A 12,039-nucleotide genomic window follows, 5' to 3' on the forward strand; every position below is an offset into this window, starting at 1 on the left:
TCCAAAAAAACCCTCAATTCTTTCACAAATAAATGATCTATTGTTTATCTATCATTTAAAAAAATGCAGCTGTTTTACTGCCCGTATTACCGGCTGTCTTTATGTCAAATAGGTTTACAACACCAACTTAACGACCGGCATAAGTAAAAAGTACATTTTATATGGAAAATAAAGACACATTATAAAAATGTCTACAATAGGTAATTTTTGGAGCCATTAGGCTGAACTTAGGTTATTTATTAGATTTCATGCATGTATGTGCCTGTCATTCCTTGGCCATGCAGCTGTTCTGGCTTCTTATTGGTTTTGATGCAGTTTGGGAGTTTATTGGCATTTTGTTTTTTGGATTTTGAACTTAGGAAGCACAGCAGCACATTAATCTTAGGGACCGTGTTTACAACATGTTTAGAACATGTTATTATCATAGTTAGGACGTGTTCATGCCATTGAAAAGTATTTTGTGGTTTGTGCTTTATATTTTTACTGTTCAAGAAAGTGCAAAAGAATAAATTACACAAAAGGAACTTTTAGGGACTTTTTTTATGAAGCACATGTAAAGACGGTTCCTGCTCCCCAAGATATCCGAATGTAACTGCAACGGCAGTTAAAGTAATTAAGAATGACATTATCAGCATGAGCTGAGTAATCCAAAGCCACACAATGATCCAGGTATTGCCCAATCAAGGCTGAGCTCGATTTTATATTAGAGAGTATAAAGCATAAAATTCTACGATTTCACACAACTATCCCATGACATTGACAGTGTATCAATCAAGGAAGTGTTGCAATGCGTAAAGAAACAGAACTTCTTTATTTCCTTCAAAGTCTGGGGCAGAACAGACACCAAAATAGGGGTTATTTACATGAATCACTCTAATGCGAAGACCCAAATGCAAACAGGTTTGTCATCTTATCACAACTTTTGTCAAATCTATAAATGAAGAGAAGTGGTTTGGCAAGATTTATAGTAGATTTACGAATATTACCTTCTGGTGTGAACCATCCAAGAAAAGAAAAACTTTCCGTCTGTTGGATGTGTTAGAGAAAAAACCCCACCACTGGAGTGGAGGTAAAGGTGTTGTTTAAAGATGTGCCACTGTGTGACACAGACGTCATGTGAAGGCACCTGTGTTTGTGTCCTTCACATGACGTCTGTGTCGCACAGTGGCACATCTTTCGCATCTGTCGCACAGACGTCATGACCACAGTAACAATTGAATCGGCGAATTCAATGAGGGCCCAAATCTAAGAGGTTTGTTTTTCCAGGAAATTATTTTAATTGCATAGCTTAAAGTGAGGCTACACCAAATGATTAATACTTTACCCAGATTTAGCACCAGTTCATAGCTTACAAATGCTATAGTATGAAGCACTTCACTTTATAATTTGAGAGGACTAGCAAACTAAAGTCTATACTTGGGGCCCTTCTTGAATTAAACAGAAGTTACATCTGGAAAGAATGGACAAACCACATATTTGTCATCTACAATAATCTTTATTTTTCAAATTGTCACATTCTTAACAGTTTTTAGGATCAGTTCATATACAAACCCTTTTTCTGCTACATGATAACTGCAAGTCAGATTTGTTTTCCTCCTAAAATGGAACAGGTTATCAAAAAGGTACATCCAATCTTCAAAGTCAGACTTGTCATTGCCCCTAGTATCCCAAGCTCTTAAGGTTCTTATTCATTACGTTTTCTTTTAGGCCAAATCTCCTCATCACTTGAATCAAACTCCTGCTGCATGGGCACTGCAATATTGGATAACTAGTGCTTCCATCTGTGGGATAAAGCTAAACCCATGCAAGAGAAACCAAAGTCCAGGAATTTGGCCCCTCTTGCAATTAATGCGTTTTAAATGGCAAGCATAGTCAATACATTACAATGGACTTGGGACGTTTTTGCACATAATCAGATAGCTTTTCCCTTGAAGACCATAAAACATATAATATCTCTATTTTGAAAAATTGTGGACTTGGGCCACTTTTGAATTCACTGATTCAATTATGACTATATTAACACGTGATTTCATGAATTTAAATCCTTCACAGCTCCAAAGGTCTTCCTGTTTAAACCAGCACATGTTCAGAGCCATCTATAGGTAACCTAGAGACCATCTAACTGATCCATAGGAGGACTGAGAGAAGGCCACGTGGTCTAATAAGATTAAAATGCAAGTCTTTGACATGAACACCATTCACCGGGTTTGGAGGAGGAAGGATGCTCAAAAACACTGAACCTACTGGGTTCAAAACATCATTGCCGTGAGTTCCTCAGGTAAGAGCTTGTCTGCCCACCAATGAACGCAGAAGAGCCAAGGTTAGACTTTTGTCTTTTATTCCGAAAAAATAGAGCAGATCAACTCCTCCTCATAAAGGCCCCATCATCCCAAGACACCCTCATCATTTCCTGTCTCATTTCCTTTTCTAAACCATAAGCCCCTCCTACTGGGTGTTACTCTTCATTTGCTCAGGGTTAGGAAAACAGTTTTACAGTCTTTCAATAACACAAAAACAAACATTTTCCATCTTCCACCTAAAGAACCATAATCTATGTTATTTACAAAAATCACAGTAATCTCCTGTTGAAGTCCAAGGCTTTGGCTATTCTAGTGTCACAATGCATACATTTGTTTACATCATATAAGGAGTTGTTTTCATTCTTAACCCACATCTTTCACTTCCCCTTTTTTTTCCTTTTGTCTTGTGAGTTTCCACAGTGGTCACACAACCAGTTCATCACACACGGGTCTAATGTTTGCTTGACTAACATAGAAAACTTTATTATACTTTTGATTATAATTCCCACACTCTAACAACTAACAACGTCAGGTGAGTCACATGACGTGTGGGATTGGTCACGGACCTCCATGTAAACAAAACCAACTAATGATGACGCCGTGTGAGCTTTGTGTAAGTGTATGCATGAGGATTAAGAGTCGGCAACCCCGTGTGCACCCCGACCTGGGATGGAGAGAAAGGTAAGTTTTAGTGAATGAATGGCGTGTCTGCATGTGCGCATCAAGGCGTGTGGGTGTGTGTATGCGCGGCCACCAGCTGACGGTGCTACACTGTCACAATCATGCTTTGGGGTTGTTTTTCTGCATAGGGGGACAGGATGACTCATCCCTATTAAGGAAAGGACAAATGGGACCATGTATGTTGAGATTTTAGTCATAACCTTCTTTTAAACAGTCAGAGCATTGAAGGAGAATTGCTGCTGGATCTTGCAACATAACAATCACATCACTCAGGATAAAAAGGACTGGCTACATGAAAAGCATTTTTTAACAATGTTAAAAGCATCAGTTTTGTTGTTCTGCTGGAAGCAGCCCTGCTCTCTTCAGTGCCTTGTCCACATTAGGAATCAATTTTTCCTGGAAGTCCCAAAGTCGTTTGTCTTCATTAAGCTCCTCCAACTTCAAATATCCACGCAGAGCTACACGAACGTGAATAATGCGACACACCTCCTGTGGAACTTTGTAACGTTCTCCAAACTTCCTAAGGACTTCATGCACTGAGGTCTGCTCTATTAACCTGAAACACATAGAAATTGAAATAGTTAATTCATAAGATCCTTTTAGCAGCACAATAAGCACTATAATTTTCCACATAACACTTTTGTAAATATTTGTTTAAAGTACTTTGGTTTTACTATCATCTTGTGTGGATGGTAAACCCCTCTTTCTGGGTCTTCTCTGTAGATGTGCTCCAGAATGTTGATTCCTGGAACCTTCTCCCACTGGGGAAGATGAAACCTCCCACTTGGTTCAAAGTGCTTTTTGGGAAAGAAATGGTTCTCAATGAGGAACTCTCCAACCTAAAGAACAAGAATAAGGAACAAAAGATGAGCGTGAACCGTAAAGCAATTGGTGATGTTTTTCCCCTTTAAGTTGACTTACATTTGAATGTTGTGGTTCCAGCGTGTTCATCAGAGAGACCAGGTTGTCGTGTTTATATGGCATTATGATCTCATCTATGTCATTCAGCAGGACATAGCGTGATCGTTCCATGGACCGATACATGCATTCGTTAAGGGTGACGATCTGTCCAAAGTATTGCAAGTCTCCTCCATGTTCTGAGAATCTCCAACCCCTAGATGGATTCAGAAACCTGTCTATGGGCCATGGAACCATTTCAACAAAATCCTCCTGGCTGTAACTTTGTAAAAGACGTTCCAGTTCTGGACCACAGCTGGTGTTGTAGATCACCACTCTGTTCACACCAAGCAACCTGTAAACATGAAGAAGTTATTGACTCCTTGGAGCATCTGATTACTTGTGTTTAACATTTCAAATGTTAATACAAATGTCTACCCAGTAACCCAACGATAAGAACTAATAATAGTAATTACATAGAAGGAAGGCAAACACTTGGATACAAATACACAAGATTTACCAATACTAAAAAGGAACGTTAATACTAAAGATTAATAGTTAAAAAACAAAATTTTGAAGTTTCACATGATAAATTAATTGAAGTTTTAATGACAGAGAAAAGTGTATCTTATAAATGAGAAAATTTGTTGTTTGCTATGAGATGAGAAGGGCTTACTGTTGTTTAGATCAGTAACAACAATTTCCCTGTTGATGTTCAGTCACTTTTTATGAGCACCAGAAACAGGAACTGAAATATGGAAACTCCAGCTAACATGTCCTTTTAAAACCCTTAATTGTAAATCCATAAGTGCACTTTAAACACAGCGCAATGAAAGGTTTGTCTTACTTGTACATTTCCAGAGTCTGTACAAACTGAAGCACGTTGTTGTATTCTCCAAACAGGCTGGATATACAGACGGTGAAGTTGAACCTCATTTCCTCTTTTTTGTTTCTTATAGGAATGAATACGTGGTCAGACACATTAGATGAAGGCTGAGTCAGAACAGTGACATAAGAAGGATCACAGTTTTTGGGGATCTGACACAGGACATCTGTGGCAGTGTAAGGAAAACCAAAGTGATCACTGTGTGGGAGAATATTGGCTGGAGAGGTTTTGTTACATACACCACCACAGCAGAAAGAGCAGTGAAGAGGATGGATGGAGTCTCTCTTGAAAATGCCAATGATGCGTATGTCGAAACCCTTCACTCTCTGGTCCATGAAGGCTGACACCAGGTAGTGTTTGGTGTTTTTGAGTGGAGTGATGCTCTCCTCTGAGATTGCTACAGGGCAAAGGACGGGATTTTCTTGAAGCTTTGAGACTAGATTTCTTATCGTTCTCATGTTTTCTGTGGTCAGGCTGTAGATGAGCAAGACCATGAGCCCAGTAAAGATGAGAAGGACAAAATCTCTTTTCCAGAGGCAGTTTGTGTTTCCTGTCCAGGTTTTCATGACGATTCCCAATCTGAGGTAGAACTGAAATGGGAGACAAAACAACAATGTCACAAAACTGGTTCTTGAAGGCTGTTAACCCCTCAGCGGAGAAGGCAGTTTTCTCTTTAAAGTTTTTCTCAGTCTCTTTAGTACAATTCTCAGATCAGAATTGAAGTTTGCAAATACGTGTGTGCATTTCTCAAAACAATTTGTACAAACAGCAAAACACTATGTATTTCTTGCAAAAGCCTGTAACTTGCTCAAAATCTTTAGTTCATCTCTCAAAACTAAGTCTTTATGTCATTGAACATGTCAGTGCCATCAGAATGTCAAGTCCTTGTGTCATTGTCTACGAACACGACAGTCAAATTACTTAGTCATGTTGTCAATATAACTGTGTACTTTAGAGGGAGGTTCTGATGTAAACTATGGCTAAAGTTTTGATGACAATTATTGTAAAATGTAAGTTACACCTTTTATGTTTGATTGCAAGAGACTGGACAAGATTCACATTTACACTTTTATTGTTCATATTGTAATTTTTTGACAGACCATGTCATATCAACATAGAAAAAAAACACTGCAAACAGTAACACAAAGGGAAAAAAAGATAGGACAATATTCTGTACAACAGTCCAGGCAGTGCATTAGGAATTGATGTGGTCTTCCTACACCTCTTGTCGTTCCTGTATGTTAGGCCACAAATTCTCATCCACATCACAGCGAATATCCTCTCTTGCAATGCAGCAAAATATGTTTGTCACATTATGACAACTTGGTCAACCATTTTGCAGTTAATGACTTATACGATGAACTAATGACTAGGTGTTTTGAGGAGTAAGACTATTGCACAGTGAACTATGTAATACATTTTGATCAACATGACATAAACAATTAATAATGTAGGAAAGAGCAGAGAGTTATACATAATCATTTGCATGGATGTACCAAAGCAATTGCAACTTGTTCAAAGACGTGAGAAACTGCTTATATGATGTGCACAAGTGACATCATGATGTGAAGATTGAACAAATAGTTTTGGGAATTTCATTCTGATCTGAGAATTGTACTAAAGCGATTGAGAAAAACTGTAAAACCAGCTTGCACAAATGTTTTACTGTTGTCTGTTCAGGAAGTTTCGAATTTAAATTTTCTGCCACAAAAAACAAAGCAGCTTTTTCAGAGGTGGAGATGACAGTTTAACCTCTGAGAAGGAAAGCACTCTGAGCGCAGACACGCCCTTTGGGCCTTCATCACTTCACCTTATTTAGTTCCTGGTTCAACAACTGTACGTTGTTTGGCAGGTTTACATCCATCATACCTTTACTTCAGTTATTTTGACATAAAAAAATCAGCTTGTTCAGGAGAATTCTACTTTTGTTTCTGACTTGTTGGATGGTTCTGAAGTGCTATAGGCCAAACAAGTATTTTGCTTTACAAATCAAAAAGAGATCCATTTATTTTTTGATAAACATTTTGATCAGGGATAAATTATTTTTAAAGGATACCGTAATAGTTTTGAATATTTGTTGTATGATGGATTGTTTATTTATGATCTCATAAAGTGCAGCTGTTTTCCTGCATTATCTGCTGTCTTTATGTCAAATACTGACACCAACTAAACGACAGGCAGACAAAGAATATATTTATGGAAAATAAAGACACGTCATCAAAATGTCTACAATAGTTAATAAAGAATGACATTATTAGCATGAGCTGAGTCATCTAAAGGCACGATGACCCTGGTGTTGCGCAGACTCCTTGGAGATGCATGCTTGTTAAGCTTCTACAAAGTAGAGTGGATGAGCTTGAATCTTACACAAGAAGATGGAACCTGAAGCTTGTGGGAGTTCCCAAGACAGAGAATGAAAACACCCGCCTTGTCGTGATAAAGATCTGTCAGATGGTCCTCCCTTCCATGAAGGAAAAGCTGGTGGATGTTATAGACACTGTGCATAAGAGGCAGTCTTCAGGCAACACACGTCCCAGAGCTATTATTCTGCAGTTCATCTCTCGGCTGGGGAGGGATGCAGTCTGGATGGCGGCAAAGTATTCACCTTACATGAAGGAACGTGGTCTGCAGTTCAAGGAGGATTTTTTACAGGCGACAGAGAGAGGAGGCTGCGGCTGTGGCCAGAGATTCAGAAGACTCGAGCTGCTGGAAGTGGCCTACTATGCTGGTGCCAGGGCCTTCATCAAAGGAGAAGGGGAAATCATCATTGGAAAATCATCACTCTATCTCTAATATTTCAATCAAAATAAAATATCTTAACCTGCTTTAAGTGAGCTGGCTATTGAGACTGGAGGGAGATGGGGCTTCATTTTTGTGTTGCGTCCTTTTTGGGCCACTAGACGGGGGGGGGGTTCATAAATTGGGGGCTCGTCTATTGGTTTTTCTCCGCTCTGTGATGTGAGTTCTGGTTGGCAGTTTTTTTTCTTGTGGTGTGGGGACATTATGGATGTTTTTCTTGAGGATTTTCTGGCGACTCCGTCACTGGACAAATTAGATGACTGTACAAAAGCACGTTTGATTCTCATTGCTAACAGCTTTGGCCTTGAAGTCTCTTCCAGCATCCGGAAAGCTGAGATTAAGCAGCTGCTGTGCGAGGCCCTTTTGGAGAGGGGCGTGTTCTCTGCGTCACCTGTTGCTGAGGATGGTGATGCTGTGGAGACTACGGTGGCAGAGGTTGCTGGTGTGTTCGATGCCAGACAGAAAAATGAATCGGGTTCTGATTTTCATCCTCATATGTCCACCGAGGATCTTCGGTTGACCCTCCGTATTAAAGAAGTGGAAACCCGTCACAAAGAGCTCGAGGTACAAGCTATGCATCTTCGCATTAGAGCTCTTGAGTTGGAGAAAAGATCATCTGTTGCCACGTCACCTCCAGACACATCTGCCTCTCCTTTGAACGGTTTTGACATCAGTAAATATATACCATTAGTTCCCTCATTTCGTGAATCAGAAGTTGACTCTTATTTTGGTGCTTTTGAGCGCATAGCCACTGCATTAAATTGTCCTAAGGAGTGTTGGTCTTTGCTGTTGCAGTGTAAGCTTGTTGGTAAAGCCCAAGAAGTCTGCTCTTCTTTATTGCTTGACCAAAGTCTAGATTATGAAGTTTTGAAGAAAACTGTGTTGCAGGCTTATGAACTTGTCCCTGAAGCATATCGACAGAACTTCAGGAACGTAGTAAAAACTGCCAACCAGACATTTGTAGAATTTGCGCGAGAAAAAAGTATTTTGTTTGATAAGTGGTGCTCTGCATGCAAAGTAAAAAGTCTTGAGGATTTAAGAGAACTTTTCCTATTGGAGGAGTTTAAGAAATGTCCATCATGCCATACGTGTCAGCTTGTGGGAAAACCAAATCAACCTATTCCACAAGCTCCGTTAAAGCCAATTCCGGTTCTGGGAGAACCATTTGAACGAGTTTTGTTGGACTGTGTGGGTCCTCTGCCAAAAACTAAATCTGGTCATCAATACATCTTAACGGTGATGTGTGCTGCCACTCGTTTTCCAGAGGCTATCCCATTGCGCACAATGAAGGCTACACCTATTGTGAAAGCGCTTATAAAATTCTTTTCAACTTTCGGGTTGCCCAAGGTTATTCAAACAGACCAAGGAACAAATTTTATGTCTCGTTTGTTCGCACAAGTGCTCGCTGAACTAAAGATTAAACATCAAACTTCGAGTCCATACCATCCCGAGTCCCAGGCTGCACTGGAACGATTCCATCAGACTCTAAAGTTTATGCTGGCTAAATACTGTCTTGAGTCTGGTAAAGAGTGGGATGAGGGTCTTCCACTTTTACTTTTTGCTGTCAGAGAGACTGTTCAGGAATCTCTTGAATGTAATGTGTTGGATTACGTTAGTAATTTTCGGGAGCGTCTTCATCATGTGTGTCAGTTGGCAAAGGAGAACTTGGCACGTGCTCAGTTTAAAATGAAGTCACGTTATGATAAGAAGTCTGTGACTAGAAGTTTCTGTGCAGGTGATAAAGTTCTGGTGTTGTTGCCTTTGCCTGGTTCCAGCCTGCAGGCACAGTTTTCTGGTCCGTATGAGGTGGAGAAGAAAATTAATGACACCAATTATGTTATCCAAACTCATGACGGAAAGAAGAAATCTCGAGTTTGTCACATCAACATGCTGAAGCGTTATTTTTCCAGAAGGGACTCGAGCTGTACTTCTGGTGATGCTCCAATAATTTCGGTCTCCATGTGTACTCGTCCCTCGGAATATCATATTTCAGAGGATGGACTTGTAGAGAAAAGTGGAATTATACCTACCGCTTGTTTGGGGAATTCTGAAATATTAAGCCAACTGGACAGTTTTTTGTCTTGTTAGTGTCAACCTGCGCGTGGTGACATCATCCGGTTGATTGAAGATAATTTGCTGTTGTTTTCCGATCATCCTCGTCAGACGTCTGTTCTGAGTCATGACATTGATGTGGAAGGTCGGAAACCTATTAAACAACACGCTTATTGCGTTAATCCAACTAAGCGGACTATAATGGAGCAGGAAGTGAGCTACCTCCTCGAACATGGCTTAGCTGTTCAGAGCAGTAGTGCTTGGAGTTCACCACGTGTTTTGGTCCCAAAACCAGATTGCACGTTTCGTTTCTGCACCGATTACAGAAAAGTAAATGCGGTCACCAAGGCTGATTCGTTTCCTCTTCCAAGGATGGAGGATTGTATTGATAGAGTTGGCTCAGCCAACTTTGTAACAAAATTAGACCTGCTGAAGGGTTATTGGCAAGTGCCATTGACACCACGTGCCTCAGAGATCTCTGCGTTTGTTACACCTGACCACTTCCTCCAGTATACTGTCATGCCATTCGGGTTGCGCAATGCTCCCGCAACATTCCAACGACTGATGCATACAGTATTGTTTGGAGTTAAGAACTGTGAGGCTTACTTGGATGACGTGGTTGTTTATTCTTCAACTTGGTCGGAACATCTCAAAACCTTGCCTGATATTTTCAGCCGTCTTTGTGGTGCCTCCCTTACCCTAAATCTTGCAAAATGTGAGTTTGGTAAGGCCACAATTACTTATTTGGGAAAACAAGTAGGGCAAGGTGAAGTACGCCCACTGGCTGCAAAAGTGCAGGCTATTCTTGATTTCCCTGCCCCCCAGACCAGGAGAGCGCTGCGTTGGTTTTTGGGGATGTGTGGTGACTATCGAGGATTTTGCAAGAATTTTTCTGCAGTGGTAGCTCCTCTCACACATCTTGTTAGCCCTTCATTACCATTTGTTTGGTCTTCTGATTGTGAAAATGCTTTTGTGGCAGCTAAAGCATTGCTTTGCAGTGCACCAGTTCTTGCTGCACCTGATTTTTCAAAACCATTTGCTGTGGAGGTTGATGCATGCGCTGGTGGAGCTGGGGCTGTTCTTTTGCAGCAGGATCAGCAGGGGATTGATCATCCAGTCAGCTATTTTTCAAAGAAGTTAAATTACAGTACAATAGAGAAGGAGGCTCTTGCATTACTGTTAGCCTTACAGCATTTTGAGGTCTACCTCGGCTCTAGTTCTAGCCCTGTCAGAGTTTATACTGATCATAATCCGTTGGTATTTGTCTCTCAAATGCGTAATTCAAATCAGAGATTGATGCGCTGGTCCCTTATCCTGCAGGACTTTAATATTTCAGTTCATTACAAGAAGAGAACGTGTTAGCTGATACCCTTTCGCGATCAGGGTTGTATTAAACATTTTGTTTTAATGTTTAATCTTTGGGAATGGGGGTGTTACGTCCCAAGACGTTTTTCTTTGTGTGGTTTTCTTTTTGTGTCTTGCAAATGTCAGTGTGCAGGTGCCGGGCTGCGATTGGTGTGGTGCTCCAACACCAGGGGTGGACTGGCTGCCAGAAGTCGCACCTGGAATCACACCTGCTATAAAAGGAACCAGGAAGAAGACCAAAGGAGGCTCATTTGACATCTCCCACCTCTCCCAAAACCAACTATATGGAGTTTAGAGTTGTAGGAGTGGACTGCCATTTACTTTGACCCATGTTTTCTCATGTTTATGTTATGTTAGGGAGGTAAGTTCTTGTCTTTTGGTTTATGTGGTTTTATTAGGTAAGATTTGGGTTCTTGTTAGGTAGGCCAATTTTTGTTTGTTATTTTGGCCTGGGTCCACTCTGAAGTAAATACTCTATCTCTAATGTTTTAATCAAAATAAAATATCTTAACCTGCTTTAAGTGTGCTGGCTTTTGAGACTGGAGGGAGATGGGGCTTCATTTTTGTGTTGCGTCCTTTTTGGGCCACTAGACGAGGGGGGGGGGTGCGTAACAGTGATCGATAACGTCACTTCAATTTAACCCTTGTGCTATCCTAGGCACTTTAACATTGGGAGTTGGGTCATCTAGACCCACTAGACAGTGCTCTGAACCTTTTTTCTTCAATGATTTGTGATCTTCACTGGTGTCCATGGATTACATGAAATCTTTCCACCTTTATCCACCCACCTTTGTCTAGGGAAAACACGTCAATGAATGGATGGGGTCATAGGATAGCACAAGGGAGAAGGAAAAAAAAACATGTTCAGTTTGAAGTGTTGACACAATGGACATACGAATGTCATTTTTCTTGACATTTTTATATGCAAAGAGGATGTTGACTTAATACTTGAATGTCCTTAGTGTTATTTTTTTTTTCACACAAGTTTGATTAAGAAGATGCAACTGCGTTTGCTGTTGACCTAAGTATTTTTTGTTGGACTTAAGTTTTCCTACAAGT

The sequence above is a fragment of the Oryzias latipes genome, chromosome 22 (assembly GCF_002234675.1).
Source record: "Oryzias latipes chromosome 22, ASM223467v1".
Lineage (NCBI taxonomy): Eukaryota > Metazoa > Chordata > Actinopteri > Beloniformes > Adrianichthyidae > Oryzias > Oryzias latipes.